At 51.8% G+C, this 10000-nt stretch overlaps 1 long non-coding RNA gene across 1 annotated transcript in view; it reads left to right on the plus strand.

Annotated features, from left to right (window-relative positions):
* Positions 1-1015: 1015 nt before the first annotated feature.
* LOC120693937 overlaps positions 1016-10000 on the plus strand; it is a 12703-nt gene continuing 3718 nt past the window's right edge. The window contains exon 1 of the long non-coding RNA XR_005683241.1: positions 1016-1239. This is a non-coding gene — a long non-coding RNA (uncharacterized LOC120693937). The remainder of the gene's footprint in view (positions 1240-10000) is intronic.

Here is a 10000-nt window from a genome sequence, read left to right on the forward strand (position 1 = left end):
TAGGTGCCTCTAGAAGCCGTCGTCGGCACGGCCGGTTCTTGCGCGCCGCAAGGCGCGTCCCTCGGGACGCTGCGCTGCAACGGCCTGCGGGCTCCCCATCCGACCCGTCTTGAAACACGGACCAAGGAGTCTGACATGCGTGCGAGTTGACGGGTTCTTAAACCTGGGAAGCGCAAGGAAGCTGACGAGCGGGAGGCCCTCACGGGCCGCACCGCTGGCCGACCCTGATCTTCTGTGAAGGGTTCGAGTTGGAGCACGCCTGTCGGGACCCGAAAGATGGTGAACTATGCCTGAGCGGGGCGAAGCCAGAGGAAACTCTGGTGGAGGCTCGAAGCGATACTGACGTGCAAATCGTTCGTCTGACTTGGGTATAGGGGCGAAAGACTAATCGAACCATCTAGTAGCTGGTTCCCTCCGAAGTTTCCCTCAGGATAGCTGGAGCCCATTACGAGTTCTATCAGGTAAAGCCAATGATTAGAGGCATCGGGGGCGCAACGCCCTCGACCTATTCTCAAACTTTAAATAGGTAGGACGGCAAGGCTGCTTCGGTGAGCCATGCCACGGAATCGGGAGCTCCAAGTGGGCCATTTTTGGTAAGCAGAACTGGCGATGCGGGATGAACCGGAAGCCGGGTTACGGTGCCGAACTGCGCGCTAACCTAGAACCCACAAAGGGTGTTGGTCGATTAAGACAGCAGGACGGTGGTCATGGAAGTCGAAATCCGCTAAGGAGTGTGTAACAACTCACCTGCCGAATCAACTAGCCCCGAAAATGGATGGCGCTAAAGCGCGCGACCCACACCCGGCCATCTGGGCAAGCGCCATGCCCCGATGAGTAGGAGGGCGCGGCGGCCGCTGCAAAACCCGGGGCGCGAGCCTGGGCGGAGCGGCCGTCGGTGCAGATCTTGGTGGTAGTAGCAAATATTCAAATGAGAACTTTGAAGGCCGAAGAGGAGAAAGGTTCCATGTGAACGGCACTTGCACATGGGTAAGCCGATCCTAAGGGACGGGGTAACCCCGGCAGACAGCGCGATCACGCGTGTTGCCCGAAAGGGAATCGGGTTAAGATTTCCCGAGCCGGGACGTGGCGGTTGACGGCGACGTTAGGAAGTCCGGAGACGCCGGCGGGGGCCTCGGGAAGAGTTATCTTTTCTGCTTAACGGCCTGCCAACCCTGGAAACGGTTCAGCCGGAGGTAGGGTCCAGCGGTCGGAAGAGCACCGCACGTCGCGCGGTGTCCGGTGCTGTAACACCCGGTTTATAAAAGAACATAAACCGAGCAATCATATACGTGCCAGGATCAAGTCACACGTATATACAACAGAATGAACAGTATATCATAGCACATATCACGTAAAAAGACATAATAAAGCGAATACGAATGTTATTTATTACAATAATGACAAAATGTCTGATACAGCGGAAGCGAAGTACAAAATACGATAAAGCTCTCCGAGGCTGAAGCAGGGCGCCACAGGGACGTCGACTGGGAGACGAAGCACCTAGAAGTCCTCGTAGTCCTGGTAGCGCTGGACGAACTCCCTCGTGTCGGCAGGAACTGAGCAGCAGTAGCGTAGCCAAGAGGAAAAAGTAGAGAAGAGGCAAGAGTGAGTACACAACTTGTACTCAACAAGTATAACACAAACTATGAGGCTCTAGGCTGGCTGACTCAACTGCATTAGCTTTTAAGTGTTGGCAAATTTTTATTAAAGCTATTTACTACTAGTTGATGAATTACCATTAACCCAGTTACATAGTAATTAATCAGAATTAATTATGAAACTACTGAGGACCAAACCAAAACCAAACCGCCAAGGTAACCCCGAGAAGCACCTCCCTCGTCGGAAGGAGATAACTTCACTAATCAAAAGGAGGATCTGGGCCGCTCATAACCGTGAGCACGGCTAGTATACCAGTTTTACACTCTGCAGAGGTTGCACATCTTTACCCACAAGTCGTGAGCTACGCCAGTTGTTCATCACACTTCCTTAGGTGAGATGGCCAGCGACTCACTACGAGGCCTTTAAAAAGAATCTCGTTGGTAAGGCGTAACCGCGAGAGATAGGTCGGCGACGATGGGGCCCACCTCCGGGGGTACAAGCACAGGAGCGCAATCCAAGCACAGACCAAGCCGGAGGAGCAGGGACCATTGAAGCTTACTACTCTTGCCCCGCAGGTAAGTTACTCCAAACCAAAAAGATCTAGTTATTACGCCAAGTCTATCCCATTCTAGCCTTGTGGTAGCGCTGTTGTCCCAGGTTGTCGCTCTATGAACCGGTCCTTATGGAGAGTGGCCAACCAGGCAGTAAGCACCGTGCTGGCCCCCTAAACCATGTTTCTAACAAAAGCCAATTTTAACGAGAAGTGAGCCACTCAAGCCACACAGAGTGCCACTCTCAGAATTAAGTTCAAGTATACCATTAATCAAATTAATTAAAAAGGACCAAAGTGTGTTATAGCGCAGCAACCTAGCACAACTAACCAAAATGCAACCCAAAGGTATATTTAAAGGATATAAACTGGCTAGGAAATCCTTAAAGGCATACAGTATTAAAATGCAGTATGAAATTGTATTTAAAGTGATAGGTTGTTCATGTTATACTTGCCTTCCTCGTACTGCTCCTGCTGCTGCTCAAACTGATCCGAAGACGGCTGCTCCGGGTACTGGTACTGGGGCTCCTCAGGTAGCTCAGCGTCTACTCACGAACACATGGCCAAAACAATGCACGAAAATAAGCATACAAGCAAACATTATCAAAAACTATGAAACAGTACATCAATACATAAAAACAGCGCACTAAACTACTCTAATACTATTCTACGCGTTACAACGATCGCGTGGATATAAAGAACGCTAAAAACGGAGCTAAAACGCGTAAACTAGGCCTAAAACAAGTTCTAGGGGCTTATTTGTAAGAAAACTGAAGTTCCAGGGGGCTTTCTGCTAAAACCAGGGACTGAAACGTAAATAAAGCGTAGCTATAGGGGCTAACGTGCAAAAACACAAGGACAGGGACGGCGGGTTCAATTTCTGGGAAAGTCAGGGGCCTAAACATTAAAAACAGGACCTATACGTAATTAGTTTTGAAAAAGGCTGGACCGCGGGTTGATATTAACAAAAGGAAGGGGCTCTTATGCAAAAAGGATAGGCGAACCGGTATCTTCGCATGTGGATCGCCAGATCTTGATCTAATGGCTCGAAGCGGCTTGGTTCTAGATCTAATCTAGACCGTTGGGCTCAGATCGGAGGGTTCAGGGCGCTTGGGCTCGCGGGGTGGCGGCGGAGCTCGCCGGAGGCGACGCTCCCGCGGCGGCGCTCTGCTGCAGAGTCGCCGGAGATGGCGGTCCTGGCGTTCCAGGGCTCAAAATCGAGCATGCTTGGGTCGGGGAGGATCTACGCGTCATGCGTGATCCACCCGTGGCCTTTACGGGGCTCGGGGAGGTCTGTGGCGGAGGGTGCACCGGCGACGGCGGGTCAGCGCGGCGGAGGCTCGCCGGCGCGAGTGCTCTGGGCGACGCCAGGGGCTACGGGCTACGGCAAAAGGCGCAAAAGGCTTGGGATGGCCTGAGGGTGCTTACCGAGGGCCAAAAACGGCCGGAGCTGCAGCCAGGGGCGGTCGGCGACGAGTACCGGCGGCGTGGTCAGGGCGGAGCTCGCGGACAGGGCAGTGTGGTGGTCTTCCGGCTTCGGGATCCTGCGGTCCGGCTCGGGATGCTCCTGCGGGGATGCTAGAGGGGTCAGGATGGCCGGAGGGGCGACGACGGCGAGCAATTGCTCGAAAAACCAAGGAACTCACCGGCGGCGGTCCGGTCCGATTCCGGCACGGTCGTGGCTCGAATCGGAGCAAGCGAGCTCGGAGTGAACCCTGGGCTCAGGGCGGATTCTCTGGTGGGGCTTGGCAGGAGCGGTGGCGCGGCAGGGCGTTGTGGCCGTGGCAGCGCCGGCGTGCGGTGCGGCGGAGCAAGGCGCGGCGGAGCAGAGCGGCGTGGGGTGGCGGCTAGGGTTGGAGGGAGCAGGGGGGTTCTCGGTGGGTTTAAAGGGGAGGGGCGCCCGGGATCTCGGGCGGGCGCGCTCAAGAAGGAAACCGGCGAGGTCTCGGGCGGGGATCGCGGCTTCCGTTGCGTGCGCGCGGCGAGGGGAAGGGGATGACCCTGTCGAGTGGGTCCGGGCGGTCAGTGAGAAGGGGCGGGCGCTCCGTGGGCGCTGGCAAGCGGGAGTGGCGCTGGCGTGTGGGCCCGGGAGCACAGCGGCTGAGGCGGGGACGCGGGGTCTGCGGAAGCAGCCGTGCGTGCGGGCTGGCGAGTCGGGCCGTGGGCTCGTGCGCGTGGAGGAGAGGAGTGGGCCGCGTGCTTGGGCCGCCAGAGAAGGAAGGGCAGGCCGATGGGCCGCGGGGAAAGGTTTGGGCCGGGTTTTCTGGGTTTCTTCTTTTCTATTTCTATTCACTCTCTCTCAACTCCAAAACTATCTGAATTCAAATGAATTTGAATTCCAACTCCTATTCAAACAAACAAAACAAAACCATGCACCAGCATGAATGCAACAAAAATTTAAACTTATAATAAATTTTAATTAATTAGGAACAAAAATTAGATTAAATGCCAACTAAACACAATAAACCTTAGAAAATTTAACTAAAGCCAATTAATTTATTAATAAATACAGAAATTTAAAGTTAGGGTGTTACATACCCTACCCCCTTAAAGAAATCTCGTCCCGAGATTTAGCTGGGCTGGCTAGCAAAGAGATCTGGATATGTCTTCTTCAACTCATCTTCTCGCTCCCATGTAGCCTCAGCTTCACTGTGGTGACTCCACTGAACTCTGCACATCTTGATGCGCTTGTTCCGAGTAACCCTCTCTGATGTCTCCAGAATCTTCACCGGATGCTCAGTATAAGTCAGATCCTCCTGGACATCGACTCCATCCAGGGGTGCCTGCTCCTCGGGTACTCGCAGACATCTCTTCAGCTGAGATATATGGAAGACATCATGGACTCCTGAGAGACTGAGAGGTAACTCCAGGCGATAAGCAACTTCGCCTTTCCGCTCTAGCACCTTGAATGGCCCCACATAACGAGGTGCTAACTTCCCTTTGACATTAAATCTGCGGATTCCTCTCATCGGAGACACCTTCAGATACACATAATCACCGACACTGAAGGTCAGGTCTCTCCGTTTGCCATCTGCATAGCTCTTCTGTCTGCTCTGTGCAATCCTCAGATTTTCTCGCACAGCCTGAACCATCTGCTCTGCATCATCTATGATCTCAGGGCCAAAGAGCTGCTTTTCACCAATCTGATCCCAATAGAGAGGAGTCCTGCACTTTCTGCCATACAATGCCTCAAAGGGAGACTTCTTTAGACTGGCCTGATAGCTGTTGTTATATGAGAACTCGGCAAATGACAGGCACTTATCCCAACTAGTACCATACTGAATAGCACAAGCTCTCAGCATATCCTCCAACACTTGGTTGGTTCTCTCTGTCTGCCCATCTGTCTGAGGGTGATAAGCCGTACTGAAACGCAGCTTCGTATCCAACGAATCATGGAGCTGCTCCCAGAAACGAGAAGTGAACTGAGACCCTCTGTCAGATATAATCTTCTTGGGCACACCATGCAAGCAGACAATCCGAGAGATGTACAACTCTGCAAGTCTAGCACCGGGGTAAGTAGTGTTCACTGGTATGAAGTGAACAACCTTCGTCAGACGATCCACTACTACCCAAATGGAGTTGTACCCTTTCTGAGTACGCGGCAATCCAACAATGAAGTCCATAGTGATTTCCTCCCATTTCCACTCTGGAATCTTCAAAGGCTGTAACAGACCTGCTGGCCTCTGGTGCTCAGCCTTGACACGCTGACAGGTGTCACAAATAGCCACGTACTCTGCCACTGAACGCTTCATCCCATACCACCAGAAACGTTCCTTCAGATCATAATACATCTTCGTGCTGCCCGGATGAATAGAGTATGCTGTATCATGGGCCTCACTCAGAATCAACTTCCGGAGATCCTTCACATCTGGAACACAGATCCGGTTCTTGTACCACAAGGTACCCTGATCATCCTCTCTGAAATGAGGAGCCTTGCCCTTCTTGAGCAACTCACGGATCTCCTGCAGCTTCTCATCATCTTTCTGATGCTGCCTGATCTCTGACTCTAGAGTCGGTACTGCCTCAAATGCTGCACTGGAAGTATGATGCAAGAAGCCCAGACTCAACTGCTCGAACTCCTCGCATAACTCTGGAGGCATCTGGAAAGCAACGGCCATGTTGACATAACTCCTTCTGCTCAAAGCATCTGCTACAACATTGGCCTTGCCCGGATGATAGTGAATCTCCAGATCATAGTCTTTGACCAACTCTAACCATCTTCTCTGCCGCATGTTCAGCTCATTCTGCGTGAAAATGTACTTGAGGCTCTTGTGATCAGTGTAGATATCACACCGCTGCCCATACAAGTAATGCCTCCAAATCTTCAGGGCATGCACAACTGCGGCTAACTCAAGATCATGAGTAGGATAATTCAGCTCATGCCGGCGTAACTGCCGTGAAGCATAAGCAATCACTCTGCCCTCCTGCATCAGAACACACCCAAGACCATCCTTCGAAGCATCACAATATACCGTGAACCTCTTCGTCTGGTCTGGCAGAGTCAGGACTGGCGCCGTAGTCAACCTTTTCTTCAACTCATCGAAGGCCATCTGACGCTCATCAGTCCATACAAAAGCCACATTCTTCTCTAGCAAAGAAGTCAAAGGCTTTGCGATCTTGGAGAAATTCTCAATGAACCTCCGATAATATCCAGCTAAGCCCAAGAAAGACCTGACTTCCTTCACTGTCTGCGGTGTCTCCCACTCAAGCACATCCTTCACCTTGCTCGGATCAACAGCAATGCCTCCCTGAGAGATAACATGACCGAGGAATGGCACCTCGTCAATCCAGAACTCGCACTTGCTGAACTTGGCATACAACTGATGCTCTCTCAATCTCTGCAACACAAGTCTCAGATGCTCTTCATGCTCTTCCTCTGTCTTGGAGAAGATCAGAATATCATCAATAAAGATCACCACGAAAACATCCAGATAATCCATGAAAACCATGTTCATTAGATGCATGAAGTAAGCCGGGGCATTAGTCAAGCCGAAGGACATGACTGTATACTCATATAGCCCGTACTTGCAGGTGAATGCCGTCTTCGGAATATCCCCAGGACGGATCCTCAGCTGAAAATAACCCGAACGAAGATCAATCTTCGAGAATATACGAGCACCTCGAAGCAAATCGAAGAGATCCTCAATACGGGGCAGTGGATGCTTGTTCTTGATAGTGACTGCATTCAGCTCCCGATAATCCACACACATCCTCTTCGAGCCATCCTTCTTATCTACCAGCAACAACGGAAAAGCCCAAGGAGAGAAACTGCGACGGATATAGCCCTTGGCTAGCAACTCATCAATAGTTTTCTTGACCTCTTCATGCTCTATAGGTGCCATACGGTAGGGCCGCTTTGCAATAGGAGCTGTGCCAGGCAAGAGATCAATACAAAACTCAATGGCGCGTTCAGGCGGCATACCTGGCAGATCATCCGGAAAGACATCCGGGAATTCAGACACCACGCGAATACCGTCCGTGGGTCTAGCCTCCATATGGTGAAGAAATCCCGAAGGCTCTACTGCACTGATAACAACCTCTTGGCCACTGGAAGCTGATAACAAGACTGTCCTCTGAGCACAATCTATCCGAACTCCCCATTTGGCCAGAGTCTCCATTCCCAGAATGACATCAATGCCCTTGGTGTCTAGCACCATCAGATCAGTACAGAACTCTACTCCCCTCAAGGAAATACTGACTCTCGGGCAGTAAGTATGAGACCTCAACTGTCCACCCGGTGAAGATACTAACAGGCACCTCTTTAATGTGCTAGTATGAATACCATGATGCTCGACAAAAGACTGAGTAATGAAGGAATGCGTAGCACCAGTATCAAAAAGCACTGTAGCTGGATATGAATTAACCATGAACGTACCAATAACCACGTTGGGAGCCTCGGCCGCTGACTCGGCCGTCACGTGGTTCACCCTGCCCTGTGCTGGCGCCCTGGGCTGAGCTGGGCGTCCCTGCTGTCCCGCCTGCGCCTTCCGGGGGCAAGCGTTGGCGTAGTGCCCCGGCTGGCCGCAGTGAAAGCAGGTGCGAGGAGGTCCCTGAGCCTGCTGTCCGGTAGGAGCTGCCGGACGTGGAGCCTGCGGTGCTGGTGGAGCTGGTGGAGCACGAGCCGGAGGTGCTGGTAACCTCGGGCCCTGACCTGCCTGCTGCTGTCGAGGCGGGTACTGCTGCGGTGGCCTCTGCTGGTACTGCTGAGGAGGCCGGTACTGCTGCTGGTACTGCTGGGGCTGCTGGAGTCGAGGACGAGTGTTGCTGCCGGAAGCAACGGGGACAACCTTCCTCTTCTTGTCCTCCATCTCCAGGTGCTTACGCTCAGTGTTGAGCGCACTGTCAACCAGATGGTTGAAGTCGTCGAAGCGGAGGTTGAGCAGCGCGTACTGGAGGTAGTCCTCAAGACCCTCCATGAAGTGCTCCTGCTTCTTGCGGTCATCCGCAACCTCGGCAGGGGCGTAGCGTGCCAGCTGAAGAAAACGATCACGATACTCCGTGACCGACATAGTCCCCTGAATTCACAAAGACAGATAGATATCGGAAGATTAACTCAAGATTCATAAGGATAGAACAAGGGGCATTAGCTCAAAAGAAAACGCTGAATGATTATACTTAGGATTACCTGCTTCAGTGCAAGGAACTCCTTCTGCTTCATCTTCATAACGCCCGCGGGGACGTTGTGGCTGCGGAAACGCTCCCTGAACTGGAGCCAAGTGAGAGACTCGCGGTCATGGACCGGGTGGGACTCCCACCAGTCCAAAGCTGCCCCTCGCAGCTGTCCTGCTGCGTACAAGACGCGCTCACGATCATCGCACTGGGCGATGTCCAGCTGACGCTCCACTGCACGGAGCCAGTCGTCAGCCTGAAGAGGGTCGGACGTGTGAGAGAACGTCGGCGGGTGACCCCTCAGGAACTCAGCACGCCTGTCGCGAGGCTGCGGCGGTGGAGGAGGCGGAGGCTGAGTGTGAGCGTGCTGAAGAGCCTGAACAGTGTTGTTCAGGGTAGCCATCATCTGCATCTGGAGCTGGAAGTACTGCTCCGGAGTCAAGGGTGGAGGCATCGGGATCCCAGTACCCTGGTTGTTCTGACCCTGCTGCTGGCCAGAACCTGAACCGGTGCTCCTGGTGTTCACCATCTGATTTGAACAAAAGATTTCACGAGTAAGGATATTGCAGGAATAAACTCGGATGGATATGATAACTCTTTGCGGAAAAAGACTCAGCCATGATAAAGTAGACAGGATAGATTTGACTGTTTCACCCCCCCAACGATCTAACTCATTTTATTAATTAGTTAACTTTAACATCTGAGTGATTTTCTTTAAGCAAATTTGAACTACTAAGCTATGCAATCAGTCAAAAATCCAAATCAAACATGTAGCATAATAACAAGCAGACAATTTTCACAACTTAGCCGAGTTTAGCAAAAGACTCGACTAACACAACGCGTCGCAGAACGTGCTATCGTGTTATTATAAAAAGGTCACCTAGCTAACTCATGGTGGTCAGATGACTGATTCAGGCCAAATTCTACGAAACTATTCTCCAGAGAGAGAAATCAAGGCAAGACGGGTAAAAAGCCATAGAAGTCAAGGGGTATAATAGTAAAATAGTTTCAGCAGTCAAGGATTGGAGAGAAAGAGTCCTAAAACTCGACCAGTTCTATCTAGGCTTCGTCCTACAGTCGATACGGCTCTGATACCACTCTGTAACACCCGGTTTATAAAAGAACATAAACCGAGCAATCATATACGTGCCAGGATCAAGTCACACGTATATACAACAGAATGAACAGTATATCATAGCACATATCACGTAAAAAGACATAATAAAGCGAATACGAATGTTA

Source organism: Panicum virgatum, unplaced genomic scaffold, assembly GCF_016808335.1.
Source record: "Panicum virgatum strain AP13 unplaced genomic scaffold, P.virgatum_v5 scaffold_1187, whole genome shotgun sequence".
NCBI classification, from domain to species: domain Eukaryota; kingdom Viridiplantae; phylum Streptophyta; class Magnoliopsida; order Poales; family Poaceae; genus Panicum; species Panicum virgatum.